Genomic DNA, 15193 nt, shown 5'->3' with positions numbered 1-15193 from the left:
CTATCAACAGCTCACGGGGTGGTGTCACTGTTGGTAATCATTGTCGTAAGTATGTTTCATTTGGATTTGTTGAGTGGCAATTGTTATATTCCGACAATCCTTCTCCATTCATTAGGTGATGATGTTTTTTATAATATGAAGCTCTCCTGCATTGATCTTCCCGTCTGCCCCCTGCTCTGAAGTCTCTCTCTTTGGGTACCTGTCGCTCCCCCTCTTCGTGGAGGAACGACACCAAGCCCTGCCTAGGCTTCATATCCGAGTCACGGCACCATTATGTCGCTCCCCCTCTTCGTGGAGGAACGACACAGGACCCTGCGCTGTTCTTTCGTCTGCTCGGCCCTCACCGGGTTTGCTGCTGGTGCTTCCCGGGTTGGCTACTATCCCTTCCACCTCCGTGGAAGGGCAGTTCCCCCTGGCCACATTCCCCACTTCCGCAGGGGAGCGGCACACTGCCGGCCGGTTCTCTCGGGGGCTGCACAGGTGTTCCCCTTAGATGTTCCCCTTAGATGTTCCTGGTGCATGCCGTCTCTCTCCTCCTTTATAGTCCTCCTCTGCCAGTCCCAACTCAGCTGCCCACACGCCGAGTACGCTGCTCTCCAATCAGGAGCAAGTCCTACAGTTTATTGGTTGAACTGGAGGCAGCTGTGCAGAAGCTGTTTACTTCTCTCCCAGCGCCATATTGTGGGAGAGCAGATGCATAGAATAAGTCTTAATTCCAGTAACTCAGTCTAGTCCGGATTGCTCCCCACAGGTACCAACATTCAAGAGGAGGAAATGGTGCAATGGGCATCACTGTGGGTGTGGCAAATAAAGTTCTTTGTGTTTTTTTCTGTAGTTCTCCTCTCTCTCTCTCTCTCTCTCTCTCTCTCTCTCTCTCTCTCTCTTCTATCATGGGATCATGGATTTTTATATGCATATATTTAATGTGTTTTAATCAATAGTATTCATTAATCCTTTTGGCATTCAAATTGTATGGACTATGCCCAAGCCTCTTCAAACCTGCTCTTGTAAGAAATGATCCTTTAGTGAATTGAACTTGAACTGATTGCTTAATGAATTGAACTTGATTGCTTAATGAGTTGAACTTGATTGGTCAATGACTTGAAGATACTGGTAGTAAGTTAAGGGATAGGAGAATCAGAGAAAGAAAAATCCATAGAGCTTGAGATGCAACCATTAAGGAGAAATCAGAGCCAATTAACTCAGGATGGGATCACACAATGGCTCAAAGTCAAGACCAGAGACAGGGAGGTGGGGAACAGGTGCCAGGAGGAGCCTCCCGCCACACTGGGGGAGCTGACACCTGTGGGAGCCACTGCTGGATCAGAAGCCCATGTGCTGCACCGGAGGTTGAGAGAGAGAGAGAGAGAGAGAGAGAGAGAGAGAGAGAGAGTCTCCCTCTTGCCCGGAGGCTTAAGCAACCATAACAGTTGGTCCAGCAGGGCTGGCGAGAGTGGCATGGTGGCATGGAGCAGGAAGTGCTGTGGCCAGTCCCAAAGGTGGGTTTCAGTGTTGGATTGACTCAATTAACTGGGGAAGCAGTGGCAACAGGCCGGCGCTGAATGGGTGATCAGCAGCCAATGCTGCATGCCTATGATTAAGCCGTTTTCTCTCCGGGTGTATTAGAGAAACGACAGGAGGGCTAGTGGTGAGGCTGCCTCATTCACCCCGTCTCTGGGAAGAGAATGAGCATCTTCCGTGTTCTTAGATACACCCAAGGAACGCTCCGCCACAGCGGGGTCCTCTGTCTTCCTGTAATGGTGGGAGGGTCTTCCTTACCTCTGCTCTCATTAGTGCTCAGGTCACAGTTTAAGGTTTGTATTTTTTGCATGTTTTAACCTGCAAACCTCCTTCATCCTTATCTTTAAGGAGCTGCCCCTACAAGCAGTATGTTGTTATTGCTTTTGAAATCCATTCTGATGGGCGTGGACAGACATTTGGCGTAAGGGTGAACACACTCACATCCCACCTTGGAGTGCCTCAGAGCTGCTTCTCAGCTCCAGCTCGGATCCCAGTTTCCTGCTAACACAGACCCCGGGGAGCAGTGGTGATGGCTCACGTAATTGGCTCCCCGCCACCCAGCTTGTGACTCCGGCCCCAGCGCTTGGGGAGTGAATCAGTGGATGGGCGCTCTCTCTGTGCATTGTCTCTTTCACTGTTTTTTTTCCAATGGCTGCACCTGTTCCAATTCCTCTTCTTCCCCATTTTGTCTTCTGGCTGGCCTTTATTTAGGTATGCTCTCTTTCCCACTTGTGGACCATGAAGAATACAACAAGCACCCTTGGCTGACTGGAGTCCAGTATAAAAGGGCACGTTGGTCGCTTCCCGGGGAATTCAAAGACCTTATCTGAAAGTCCTTTCTTCCTGCCTTGGTAACTGCAGCTGGCATGCTGCTGCTCTTGGTATCTTTAAGACCCTGTAAAGCAGCAACGTGATTGCTCCCCAGCTTGCTGTTGAGTTCACCGCGATCATATTTCCTCCTTCCAGGGATTTTCATTGCTTCCTGCATTCCTGTGCTTTCTCCAGAGGTCGTTTTTCTTTCTCTAAAGAACATTCTCTGGTATGTATGTGCTGGTAACACTTGGCCCAGATTTTGTTGTCTGGAAATAATTTCAGCTTGCCCAAAAAATTTTAAAGGATTTATTTATTGTTTAATTTGAGAAAGAGAAAGAGAAAGAGAGAGAGAGAGAGAGAGAGAGAGAGAAGAGAGAACTTCCATCTGCTGACTCACTCTCCAAATGACTACAATGGCCAGGTCTGGGCCAAACTGAAGCCAGGAGCTAGGAGCATCTCCCAGGTCTCCCATGTGGGTGCAGGGGCCCAGGGACTCGGCCATACTCTGCTGCTTTCCCAGGTGCATTGGCAGGGGGATAGATCGGAACTGAAGCAGCCAGGAATTGAACTGGTGCCTACATGGGATGCTGGTGTTGCAGACGGCAGCTGTATCTCCTATGCCACAACGCCACCCTGATCTCATGGTTTTTGACTTCTAGTGTTCTGATGAAAGTTAGCGGCCAGGGGCCAGTGCTGTTGTGTAGAGGGTAAAGCTGCTGCCTGTAGTGCCGGCATCCCATATGGACACTGGTTCAAGTCCTGGCAGCTCCACTTCCGATCCAGCTCCCTGCTATGGCCTGGGAAAGCAGCAGAAGAGGGCCCAAGTCTTTGGGTTCCTGGACCCATGTGGGAGACCTGGAAGAAGCTCCTGGCTGCTGGCTTCAGATCGGCACAGCTCCAGCTGTTTCAGCCATTTGGGGAGTGAACCAGCAGATGAAAGAGCTCTCTCTCTCTGCTTCTGCCTCTCACTTTCAAATAAATAAATAAATAAATAAATAATTCTTTAAAAAAAAAGAAGAAGAAAAAAGAAAGTTAGCGGTCAGTCTCACTGTTGGTCTCTGATGGCGAAACCTCCCAGCATCCTGGTTTCTTTTAAGATTTTCTCTGCTCCGTTTTTCAGCTTTCATCACTTTTATGATACTATGCCTCACTTTGCTTTTCTTATACCTCTCCTGCCTGGGGATCCTATTTTGCTGGATATGTGACCCAATATTTTTAATCAGCTTTAAACATGTCTTTAGATATTGCTTCTTCTCCATTAACTCTCTGTCCTTCTGGGACCCCACTAACATGTATCCTAAGTCACTTCTGCTGTGAGCAATATGGCTCTGTCTCTCCCTTCTGTGATCTTTATCTCTGTTTCTCTCCATGCTTCAGTCTGTATATTTTGATATTCTTTTAAAATTTAACTTAATTTTCAAGATTTATTTAGTAATTGAAAGGCAGAGCTACGGGGTGGTGCGGTGGGGGGAGAGGCAGAGAGAAAGAGAGATCTTCCACCTGCTGGTTATTTTCCCTCCTAAATGGCTGCAATGGCTGGGGCTGGGCCAGGCTGAATCCAGGAGCCAGGAGCTTCACCTGAGTCTCCCACATGGGTTCAGGGGGCCGGGCACATTAGCAGGAAGCTGGAGCAGCTGAGATTCGAATCAGCATTGCAAGTGGTGGCGTAACCTGCTGTGCCACAATGCCAGCCCCTTATATGATATTCTTGACTAATTTTCTCTTAAGGGCTATCTAATCTGCTGCTAAATCCCTCCACTGAATTTTAACTATAATTTCTGTATTCAACCATTTAAATTTTTTTTGCAACTTGTGACAAAATGTTACTGTCTTTAATAGAAAGTTGATTTTGTGAATCAATTTAAAGATACCCCAATATAAAAATGGATAAAGGTAAAGGATATACAATTATATCAAAGTAATATATTAAATAACTACAGAAATTCAAATCAAAACAGGAATTACCTATTTTTTTAAAAAAAATTTATTTATTTATTTGAAAGGCAGAGCTAGAGAGAGGCAGAAGCAGAGACAGAGAGAGAGGTCTTCTATCCCCTGGGTCACTCCCCAGATGGCCACAATGGCTGAAGCTGTGCCGACCTGAGGCCAGGAGCCAGGAGCCTTCTCTGGGTCTCCTACACAGGTTCAGGGGCCCAAGGAGCTGGGCCATCCTCCACTGCCTTCCCAGGCAACAGCAGAGAGCTGGATCAGAAGTGGAGCAGCCAGGACTCGAACCAGTGCCCATATGGGTTGCTGACACTGCAGGCAGTGGCACTAACCACTATGCCACAGCGCAGCCCCAGTAATTACATAATAAGGGCTACAAAAGGACACCACGAACTGCTGGTGGGAGTAGAGGCAGCCGTGGCACTCAGACCTTGGTGGGTCCTTTGAAAGTATCAGAGCCTTGTAATTTCCCATCCAATATTATAAAGCTTTTTAAAATTTCTAAACAGCAGAAAAGTATTGCTCACAGTTCTAGAGGTGAGAAGCCAAGACGAGGGCGCCACAGATGCAGCGTCTGGTAGGGGACTGCTGTCTGCAGCAGAGGCGGCACCTGCTTGCATTACTGTCCCCAGCAGAAGCAAGCGGGAGCCTCACACCTCTTTCATAAGGGCGCCAATCCCCATCCCTGTGGGCTCTGCCCACATTCCTCAATCTCTTTATTTTTAAGAAAAAATTTTTAAAAAGTTTAATTCGTTTTTTTTTTAAAACAGATTCAATGTGATTTGCAGATAGGACTCTTTTTTTTATTTATGTGAAAGGTAAAGTTACAGAGAGAGAGAGAGATTTTCCATCTGCTGGTTTAATCCCCAAATGGCCACAATGGCCAGGGCTGGGCCAGGCTGAAGTCAGGAGCCAGAAGCTACTTCCTGGTCTCCCACATGGGTGCAGGGGTCCAAGGACTTGGGCCATCTTCCACAGCCTTCCCAGGCCATAGCAGAGAGCTGGATTGGAAGTGGAACAGCTGGGACTCGAACTGGTGCCCATATGGGATGCTGGCGCTACAGGAGGCTTTACCTGCTATGCCACAATGCCAGTCCCACCATTTGAGCTTTTTACACTTAACAGTTCACATCTGAATATTTCCGTCTTGTTTAATTCCATGACCATCTTTTTTTTTTTTTTAAAGATTTTATTTATTTATTTGAGAGATAGAATTACAGATAGTGAGAGGAAGAGACAGACAGAAAGGTCTTCCATCCGCTGGTTCACTCCCCAAATGGCTACAGTTGTCGGAACTGGGCTGATCCAAAGCCAGGAGCCAGGAGCTTCTTCTGGGTCTCCCACATGGGTGCAGGAGCCCAAGGCCTTGGGCCATCTTCTATTGCTTTCCCAGGCCATAGCAGAGAGCTGGAGTGGAAGAGGAGCAGCCAGGACTAGAACCGGTGCCCATATGGGATACAGGCAGAGGATTAACCTACTGTGCCACAGCGCCGGCCCCATTCCGTGGCCATCTTAATCATGGTCATTTCAAGATCCATGTCTGATCATTCCAGTATCTGGGCTCCCGAGGGTCAGCTTCTGTGCTGATTGTGGGGACTGTGCTTCCTGTCTCAGGTGGAGGGAACTCCAGGGCCCTTTCTGCTGGGTCCATTTCCAGGCCTTCTGGTCTACCCTGATTTCGCCTAAGATTACAATTGTGCTATTTCCTTATGGCTTACATTTTCAGACCTCGTTGCCATTTCAATGGAATTTGTCTGCTGAGCAAGAGCTTGGGGTCCAGAGCAATGGAAAGATTCTGCCCTGAGTCAGTACAGCCCTCTGTGATGAGGACGGGCAGTTGTTACTTTTCTCTGTGGCTCACCATCTCAAAGCCCTTCTTAGGTTCTAAGAACAGGAGCCAGGGCCACCCTCAGCCCAAAGACACGACCTGCTCTTGCCTGCCAGAGGGCCCCACCTAGACATTGTGGCTGCAGTGAATGCGGCAGAGGCCCAGGGGGTTGAGCCCCCCGCTGGCGGAGTGGAGGCGGCAACGCTGCTTCCAACAGGTGGGACAGCAGCAGGTGCCTTGGCGTCCACGTTAACTTTGTCCTTACATAAACCTGGCTGTCGTGGCAGCCCCTCGGCAACTCCCAGAGTCTTCCCTTCCACTCTGTGAGATACTTGATGCTGTCCCAATAGATTCCTGTTCTCAGGGTGGGTTTTTACGGTTGTACTGTGCAAACACGTACCACAGCTAGCACAGAGACCGAGCAGGTGAACGCCCAGGGATGCGGGTGTCTGCTCCACTCCTCGCAGAGGACCAAGCTGTGAGGTGATCGAATGTCAGGCTCAGCCCCTCCCGGCCAGGGGAAGACCAGGGGATGCTGGGTGTATGCAATTGTCCTGGAAGGGCAGAATACTAATTTAGGTCCCATATCGGGCTTGAAAGAACTCATTTGGGAGAACGTTTCAAGAAAGGAAGAGAACAATGCACAGATATGGTTAGAGCAGATGCAAGTTGGGCTCTGACCTTGACCTGGTGTGGGGCCTGTGGCCAGAGCAGCTGCAGGGGAAGCAGTGCTATCTACACCTCCTGGGCAGAGCGCCCCCTCTTGGGAAGGTGCAGGGGTCTTCTCTAATGCCCTCCTGCAGACCTGTGCTCATGGGACAGCCAGGCTCTGGCTCCCTCCTGACCCTGACCCTGACCAATGCACCACCCTGGCCTGGCCATTCCCAGAACAATGCTGAACTCGGCTTCCAAGGCCTGGAGGGTGGAGAACTTTAGGAGACCATGGTGTCAGTTCGGGACACCTCTGTCCAGTTTTGCTGTCAGACCCCAAGTTCCAGGAGGGCAGGGGAAGTCCCTTCAGCTCTGTTCCCTGTGCACACGGTAGGCTCAACAAATCAGCAGTGATGTGCCTGTCCAGCTTCTGCTGCTCTTTGCCAACACTTACCCCAATCTGCTGGGTCTGGGCGGATGAATTCAGTGACAAGGCACACGTGGAGTCAGAGCAGGGCTTCCGAGCTGAAGTTCTGGGCTGGGCCAGGCTGAAGCCAGGAGGAGCTTGCAACTCCATCTGGGTCTCCCACGTAGGTGGCATGGGTCCAAGCACTTGAACCATCTTCCACTGCTTTCCCAGGGAGCTGGTGGAGGAGCAGCCGGGACTTGAACCACTGCCCATCTGGGATGATGTTGCAGGCATCAGTTTAACTGGCCATGCCACAGCTTCGGCCCCTAGAAGGGCAAGTCTCGGCGGGTGGCTCCTACACACTTGTCAGGCCAGTGGATTTGCTCCACTATCGGGATTCTGGCATGCGTTTTTTTTTTTTTTTTTTTTTTTTTTTTTTTTTTACAGGCAGAGTGGACAGTGAGAGAGAGAGAGAGACAGAGAGAAAGGTCTTCTGGCCAGTGCCGCGGCTCGCTAGGCTAATCCTCCGCCTTGCGGCGCCGGCACACTGGGTTCTAGTCCCGGTCGGGGTGCCAGATTCTGTCCTGGGTGCCCCTCTTCCGCTCTCTGCTGTGGCCAGGGAATGCAGTGGAGGATGGCCCAAGTGCTTGGGCCCTGCACCCCATGGGAGACCAGGAGAAGCACCTGGCTCCTGCTTTCGGATCAGTGTGGTGTGCAGGCCGCAGCGCGCCGGCCGCGGTGGCCATTGGAGGGTGAACCAACGGCAAAAGAAAGACCTTTCTCTCTGTCTCTCTCTTTCACTGTCCACTCTGCCTGTTAAAAAAAAAAAAAAGAAAAAAAGAAAGGTCTTCCTTTGCCGTTGGTTCACCCTCCAATGGCTGCCGCGGCCGGCGCGCTGCGGCCTGCACACCGCACTGATCCGATGGCAGGAGCCAGGTACTTATCCTGGTCTCCCATGGGGTGCAGGACCCAAGCACTTGGGCCATCCTCCACTGCACTCCCTGGCCACAGCAGAGAGCTGGCCTGGAAGAGGGGCAACCGGGACAGAATCCGGTGCCCCGACCGGGACTAGAACCCGGTGTGCCGGCACCGCAAGGCGGAGGATTAGCCTAATGAGCCGCGGCGCCGGCCCTGGCATGTGTTTTTATCCATGTCTATGGTGTGTTTGCCCCATACACTTAGAATGCAAGCTGAGAGTGTTTTCCCACCATGCCCCAGGGTCGACACAAGCCTGGAGGTTTCGGCTTTTCTGTTCAAGTGCCTTTAACACTGGAGGAGAGAGCACCTAACTCAGGGTGTGCTCCCCAGGCAGTCTTCCCATGCACACATCTATCAGCTTGCTAATTCAGTCAGATCAAACATCTGCCCTTGGCGAGTGCCCTGGGGCTCCTCACCCCTGCCGCCACGCTGGCCTGCTGCCTCCTGCCCTCTCCTCCTCCTTGCTCACAGCACTCCAACCAGACTGCTTCCTCCTTACTCTTCCAACACTGCAAACCTCAGCACCTCCCCCCACCCGCCCCCACCTCCAGCTCCAGGCCATCTTGCAGCTTTTTTTTTTAAAGACTGATTAATTAATTAATTTATTTGAAAGGCAGAGCTACAGAGAAGTACAGGCAGAGAGAGAGAGAGAGAGAGAGAGAAATCTTCGATCTGCTGGTTCACTCCCCTAAAAGGCTGCAACAGCCAAAGCTGAGTTGATCTTAAGCCAGGAGAGCCTGGAGCTTTCTCTGGGTCTCCCATGTGGGTACAGGGGCCCAAAGACTTGGGCCATCTTCTACTGCTTTCCCAGGCCACAGCAGAGAGCTGGATTGGAAGAGGAGCCGTGGAGACATGAACCAGTGCCAATATGGGATGCTGGTGCCCCAGGCAGAGGCTTAGCCCACTATGCCACAGCACCAGCCCCATCTCTCATGGCTTTTTTCCACAGCCTGCAAATGATTACAACATCCAGGGCTAGGCCAGGCTGAAGCCAACAACCAGGAACTTCATCTCGGTCTCCTAGGAGGGTGGCAGGGGCCCAAGTACTTGGGTCATCTTCCACCACCTCTCAAGACAGGTACCTTGTTAGCTGGAAAGCAAGGAAGCATCTCAGACCCTGCTCAGGTCCCCCAGACCCTCTGATCTAAGTCTGCTACAGCTTCAGCGTGCTGCTCCCCAAAGTTCCTGTGTTGGGCACTTTATTCCTCCATGGGGCAGTGCTGGGAGTGGGGTATGATGGGAAGTATCTGGGCTATGGGGCAGAGCCTGCATCTGTGTCTTTGTCACCTGAGGGAGCTCCGCCTTTCTGGGGCGGGGAACCAGTTGGTATGATGCCAGGCTGCCTGTCACACGTGGCCTCTTGTGCCTGTATCCCCTCACCCTTGGTGCTTTTGCCCTGGTTGAATCAGCACGAGGCTTCCACCAGATGTGACTTCCCAGCCTCAGGGTCCAAAACAAACCTCTCTGCTTTGTAAATTACCTGTCTCATGTATTCTATGATGGATGGCGGCAGTGCCCTATAATTTGGCTTTATGTTACTGGTACACACAGTATGCTACCACGTGGAACCTCAGGGAAGCACGTCTTGTCTTCCTGGGGAGGGCGGGCTTGCACTCTGCAAACCCTCTGGTAATGGGGCACTTCTTGTTGGCAGGTACTCCTCTGGGTGGCCTGCACCCCTGAATGTTGGCCTCATGGTGGTGGTGGCGGTGGGTCTTCCAGCCCACGGGGTCTCTACATTCTGCCTTGGACCGTGTCCTGCGTGCCCCTCCACTCAGAGGGGCAGAACGTGCCAGGCAGGATGGCAAGGGAGGTTGTTAGTAGGAATAGATGTAAATGAATTGACCCAGAACCCTGGGGCAGGAGTCCACGAGGCTGAGGCTTAGATACAACATCATGAGAGAAAATAACAAATCCAAGTTCCAAATCAAGGACTTAGCGTCTGCAGCCTGAGCAGTTGCTCTGCCTGGGATGCAGGGATGCTGGGGATCAGGAACAGGAGACCCAGGACAGGGGCTGGGGTGCAGTGGGTTAAGCTGCTGCCCCAGACACCGAAGTACTGTATGGGAGTGCCTGCTCAGGTCCTGGCTGCTCCACTTCTGATCCAGCTAAGGTGTCTGGGAAGGCAGTGGAAGATGTCCCAAGTCCTTGTCCTTCACCACCTACATGGGAGACTCAGGTGGAGTTCCTGGCTCCTGGCTTCCTCCTGGCTCAGCCCTGGCTGTTGCAGCCATTTGGAGAGTGAAACAGAGGATGAAAGATTCTCTCTCTCTCTCTCTCTCTCTCTCTCTCTCTCTCTCTCTCTCCTTCCCTCCCTTCCTTCCTCCCTCCCTCCCTCCCTCCCCCTCTCACTGTCACTCTGACTTTCAAATCAATCAATCTATAAACATTTTTAAAACAATGAACAGGGGACTTGGTTTCCAGGCTCTACGTGGATCACTCCAAGCTTTCTCCTTAGCAGGAGGCACTGGGCTGCAGCGACTCAGACACAAACCCACACGAGGAAACCCCCAGCCCCATCTCTGAGTCAGGGTTTGGCAGCTGCTCACTCCGCTTTCATCACCGTACACTCTGTGAGCCTCTAGACAGAAGGGGCGCTCATGCTGATTTTGCTTAAAAATAATAAAACAACTGCTATTGACTGTAACTCATGCAAACAGGGAGCAGCAGGCCGGGGAGGTGTGGCCTTGGGGCTCCTGAGTGCGGGTCTCAGCTCTGCACCTGTGAACACAGGAGACCTCATTTCCTCACCTGGGAAAAAGGAGATCACAGCAACGACCTGGGGTCCACGGTGGCTGTGAGGGAGGGGAGCATGAGAGCTTGCAGGTGCTAGGTGCACGGCTGGAGGCTCAGGTGAGGCAGAGGGAGGGCAAGGCCAGGGATCACTAATGAAGCCCCTTCCTGAGAATCCCTCCCCATAAGGAGAGTCCTTGGGTGGCTTCGAGAGCAGGAGCTGTGCTTCTCGGCTGAGTCAGGGTAATAATAATAGTCACAGCCATGGTGCTGGAGGTGTGCGCGGTGTACCAGATGTTCCCCACATAGATGCTGCTATTTCTGATCGTGAACCTGACATTGTTAATGTTCACAGCAACTCCGTACTGTTACACCTTTCAAATTAGGAAACCAGCTGTTCAGTAATTTGTAGGGCATGCCAAGGCTACGAATTGAGCTTCAAGCTGGGAGCCCCACCCAGGGACCTGAGACGGAGAGACAGCAGCTGCAGGAGCCACGGTCCTGGGGTAGCTCTGTGGCTGCACAGAATGAGGCATGGCAAAAGGACCTCCTTGGCAGATGCACATTTAACCCGGGCCCTGCAATTCATCAGCACCGTGGCAAATCCTTTCCTAAATGTTCTTGATTGAATCCTCATTGCCACCTGCTGTGAGAGTATGAGTGGCAGCACCAGAGCCCACAGGGAGAGGTGGGGTGGCTGCATGTGTTTCTGCTGGGGGCCTGGCTTGCTCCCTCCTCCTCTCAAAAAGCCGGGATGGGGCTGGTGCTGTGGTGCAGTAGGCTAAGCCTCCACCTGCCACACTGGCATCCCATATGGGTGCTGGTTCTAGTCCTGGTTGTTCCTCTTCTGATCTAGCTCTCTGCTATGGCCTGATAAAGCAGTGGAAGATGGCCTAAGTCCTTGGGCCCCTGCACCCATGTGGGAGACCCAGAGGAAACTCTTGGCTCCTGGCTTTGAATCAGTGCAGCTCCGGCCATTGTGGTCCATTGGTGAATGAACCAGTGAATGGAAACCACCCCCCACCCCCAACTTCTCCTTCTCTCTCTGTGTAGCTCGGACTTTCAAATAAATAAATAAATATTTTTTTTTTTTAAAGAAACCGATGTATCCTTCCGAAGGGTCTTTCATATCATTTCAGGCCTCAGGATCTGCGTGACTGTGCAACGTCACCGACACGTAGGTCATGCTTCTACTCCACACACTTTGCTTTCGTGCTGCAAGACAAAGGCCTCTCTGCCTTGCTGCCGGACTGCGACAACGGCCCCAGGTCCCTGCAGAAGGCTCAGCTCTCTCCAGTCCTAAAGCTCTCAAAAGTCTCGGGGCTGAGGGCTGAGGGCAGATATTTGCTCAGAGTTCTTCCTGGCCACTTCCAAGAGTGTGCCTTTCCCTCCCGGCCTAGGGTTCTAACAGGTTTCGGAGGCCTTGTTTCCGGTAAGGGCTCACTCTTGGTAGACATTCTGAGACATCTTTGTGTGGACAAGACTTTCTTTAGCTCACAATTCAGCTGTAGTTTGCATGCGGCTAACTTGGCCCCTGGTCTTGGGAATTCGCACCTCAAGCTTAGCCATCTGTGTTTGACCCCTTTGGGTAGTTCCTTCGCATTGTCCCAGCTGGCGCTGTCCAGGTGCCATGGAGTTTGTTCTGTTGGTGCAGCGCCAGCATTGCTGAATCTTGACTTGTGCATAGCAGCGTTTCATTGCTCCGCTATGGAGCAAAAATTTGCCTCAGGAAGTGACATCAAGCCTTAAGTCTTAACGGCATATTCCTTCCAGAAGTCATTATTCCTTCTTACCTTAGAAAGGGAAACCGTTTCCATAGAACATAAGTGCAACAATATTCATAGCAGAAAACTTGGTAAGGAAGAAGGCACAAGCCACCACTCAGTAATAATCAGTATTAATATATCGAAGAATTTCCTTCCAATTCTTCTCCTATGTTATATGCATCATGTGCATATTAAATGTGTATTTAGTTGTTTTTAAAGTACATCTATTTAGACTCATTTCAGAGTGAATTATTGCATTGGCTACTGGTATTTTTTTTTTAGCCTTTGCTTCCTTTGTAGTTTAGGAGTAGCAGTTGACCTATTTCCTATTTTTTTTTTAAGGTTAGCTCAGGGGCTAGCACTAATGGCACAGTGGGTAAAGCCCCCGCCTGCAGTGCTGATGTCCCATATGGTCACTGGTTCGAGTCCTGGCTGCTCTACACTTGTGATCCAGCTCTCTGCTATTGCGTGGGCAGTAGAAGCAGTAGAAACAGTAGAAGATGGCCCAACTCCTTGGACCCCTGCACCCACGTGGGAGACCCAAAAGAAGTTCCTGACTCCTGGCTTCAGATCGGCGCAGCTCCGGACGTTGTGGCCATTTGGGGAGTGAACCAGAGGATGGAAGATCTCTCCCTCTCTCTCTGCCTCTGCCTTTGCCTTTTTGTAACTCTGCCTTTCAAATAAATACATCCTTAAAAAAAGAAAGATTAGCTCATTATCCTACCACATTTCTTGCTGGGTTGGTTCTCTTTTCTCTTAATTTCTGATGTTTCTGTTGCTTCTTGGAAGAATTTTACTGGAAGGAGGCACCTCCCAGGCTACTTACTGAACTAAATTCCCGCAGGTTCTCACTTTTCTTTGCTTTACAAATGAAGAAATGCAAGAAGTGTCAGAGAAAATGACTAACAGGCCTGCGATTAGGGACAGAGCTGGGATACATTCCATCTCCACTGAAGGTGGCGCTGACTGGCAGCCGAGATTCTGAAGTTGAAATGAAAGAAGGCCAAGGACAACGCACTCTGCCTCATCTGTGTTTTCTGTAATCGCTGTGCCCATGGGCTTCAAACCTCAGCTACAAGTGGATGACCCCTGCCGCTGGGTCAGAGAAGGCCCCGCAATGGACGCCGGGGCGGGGGCCGGTGGCCCACACGCTGCAGTGGGTGACAAGCTCTTGGAGAGAAATGGCAGCACAGGTGCCTGTCACACAGCTTTTCCCACCCAGTGGCTCAGAAACAGCCACTAAGGGCAGCAGACTCCCCGCCGCAGCCATGGCAGCTACAAACCCACGGGAAGCCTTGGCGCACAGTAGCAGGGACCTCTCCTGACAGTCCCTTGTCAGGTAGTCAAAGTTGTCCATGATGACAGCCACAAAGAGATTGATGATCTGCAGAGAACAAGGAGTAAAATGAGGCACTCGAAGAGGACTTTCCTACACCCTTGCCTCTTGAATCTACCTTGCCAGCTAGTGCCCTTGCTCAGCAGAAGCCAAAATCTCTAAATCCCAGCATCACGTTGCCATTTAAACAGCAGCTCCTAGATCCTGGGTCTCTTGGACATAAACTTGACCTGGCTCCCCTGAGAGTTGTATGTAATGAGCCCACATGTAGGCTGGACATCTTCCCTTACACCAAGTTGCTGGGACAGGCTATCTTCTTTTCCTCACTCCTCAGCAAGGTTCCAAAAGACTGTAAGCTCCCTCTAGGCCTCCATACATCACCTCTGTCCTCTGGGACAACCCCACCAGGACAAGAGCCAAGAATGAACAGAAAGATGCTGGCTGAACTTGCTCTTGCTCTGGCCCAGGGCTTCCTGCCTGTATCTTTGTGTGGCTGGGCATTCCTAAGAAGTCAGCTTCTCTGATGGGGTTACCCTGATCATGAGCTGCAGAGACCAAGGTGCTGGGCTGCCCCGTCACTGTTGAGGCCCTCCTTGGCTTACCAGGAAGGCACAAAGCATGTAGAAGCTGATGAAGTAGAAGACGGTGAAGCTGCTGCCGCAGGGGGTCTCCCCTTCTGTGCTGTTGTGGGGCTCAGACTCTGGGGCACACTTCTTGCCTGGCATGCAGGCCAGCATGATATCCTGCCAAGCCTCCCCCGTGGCACACCTGAGGGAGAGGTGAGAGAACCCAAGATCCCTAAAGCCAACCTCACTCACAGATGCAGCTGGAGCCCCCCGCCCCCTCCCCATGGGGAATTATTGAATGAGTGTGATGTTTATCACTCCCTGAATGCTCTGATGCAGTCATAAAAGATGAAAACATATAGCATAATTTTGAGTGTTCTGAAGTTTTAAACAGCGACACATTATACCTTTTCTATAAACGCATCCTTTTTGGCTCTCAATATTAAATTTTTGAGGTTTAGCCACCTGGGTATATTTTAGCTCTAGTGCCTTCATGTTAGCTGCTGTACAGGAGTACAGTCTATAAGCACAGCATTAAGACAATCCAGAGGTGGGTATTTGGCTTAGTGATTAATTAAGGTATCTGCTTCCCACAGCAGAGTACCCAGGTTTGGTAGCCAACTCCAGCTCCTGATTCCAGCTCCC

The 15193-nt window shown here is 51.1% G+C and overlaps 1 long non-coding RNA gene across 1 annotated transcript; it reads left to right on the top strand.

The window, feature by feature from the left end:
- Window positions 1-1158: 1158 nt before the first annotated feature.
- On the top strand, window positions 1159-14828 carry LOC149124674 (uncharacterized). The gene is made up of 3 exons (XR_016213421.1): window positions 1159-1499; window positions 2488-2560; window positions 12989-14828. It is a non-coding gene; the product is annotated as an uncharacterized LOC149124674 (long non-coding RNA).
- The last annotated feature ends 365 nt before the right edge of the window (window positions 14829-15193 follow it).

The sequence above is a fragment of the Oryctolagus cuniculus genome, chromosome 9 (assembly GCF_051225735.1).
Source record: "Oryctolagus cuniculus isolate XC-2025 breed Fujian yellow rabbit chromosome 9, ASM5122573v1, whole genome shotgun sequence".
In the NCBI taxonomy this organism is placed as follows: Eukaryota; Metazoa; Chordata; class Mammalia; order Lagomorpha; family Leporidae; genus Oryctolagus; species Oryctolagus cuniculus.
This window is presented reverse-complemented; position numbering and strand designations above follow the sequence as displayed.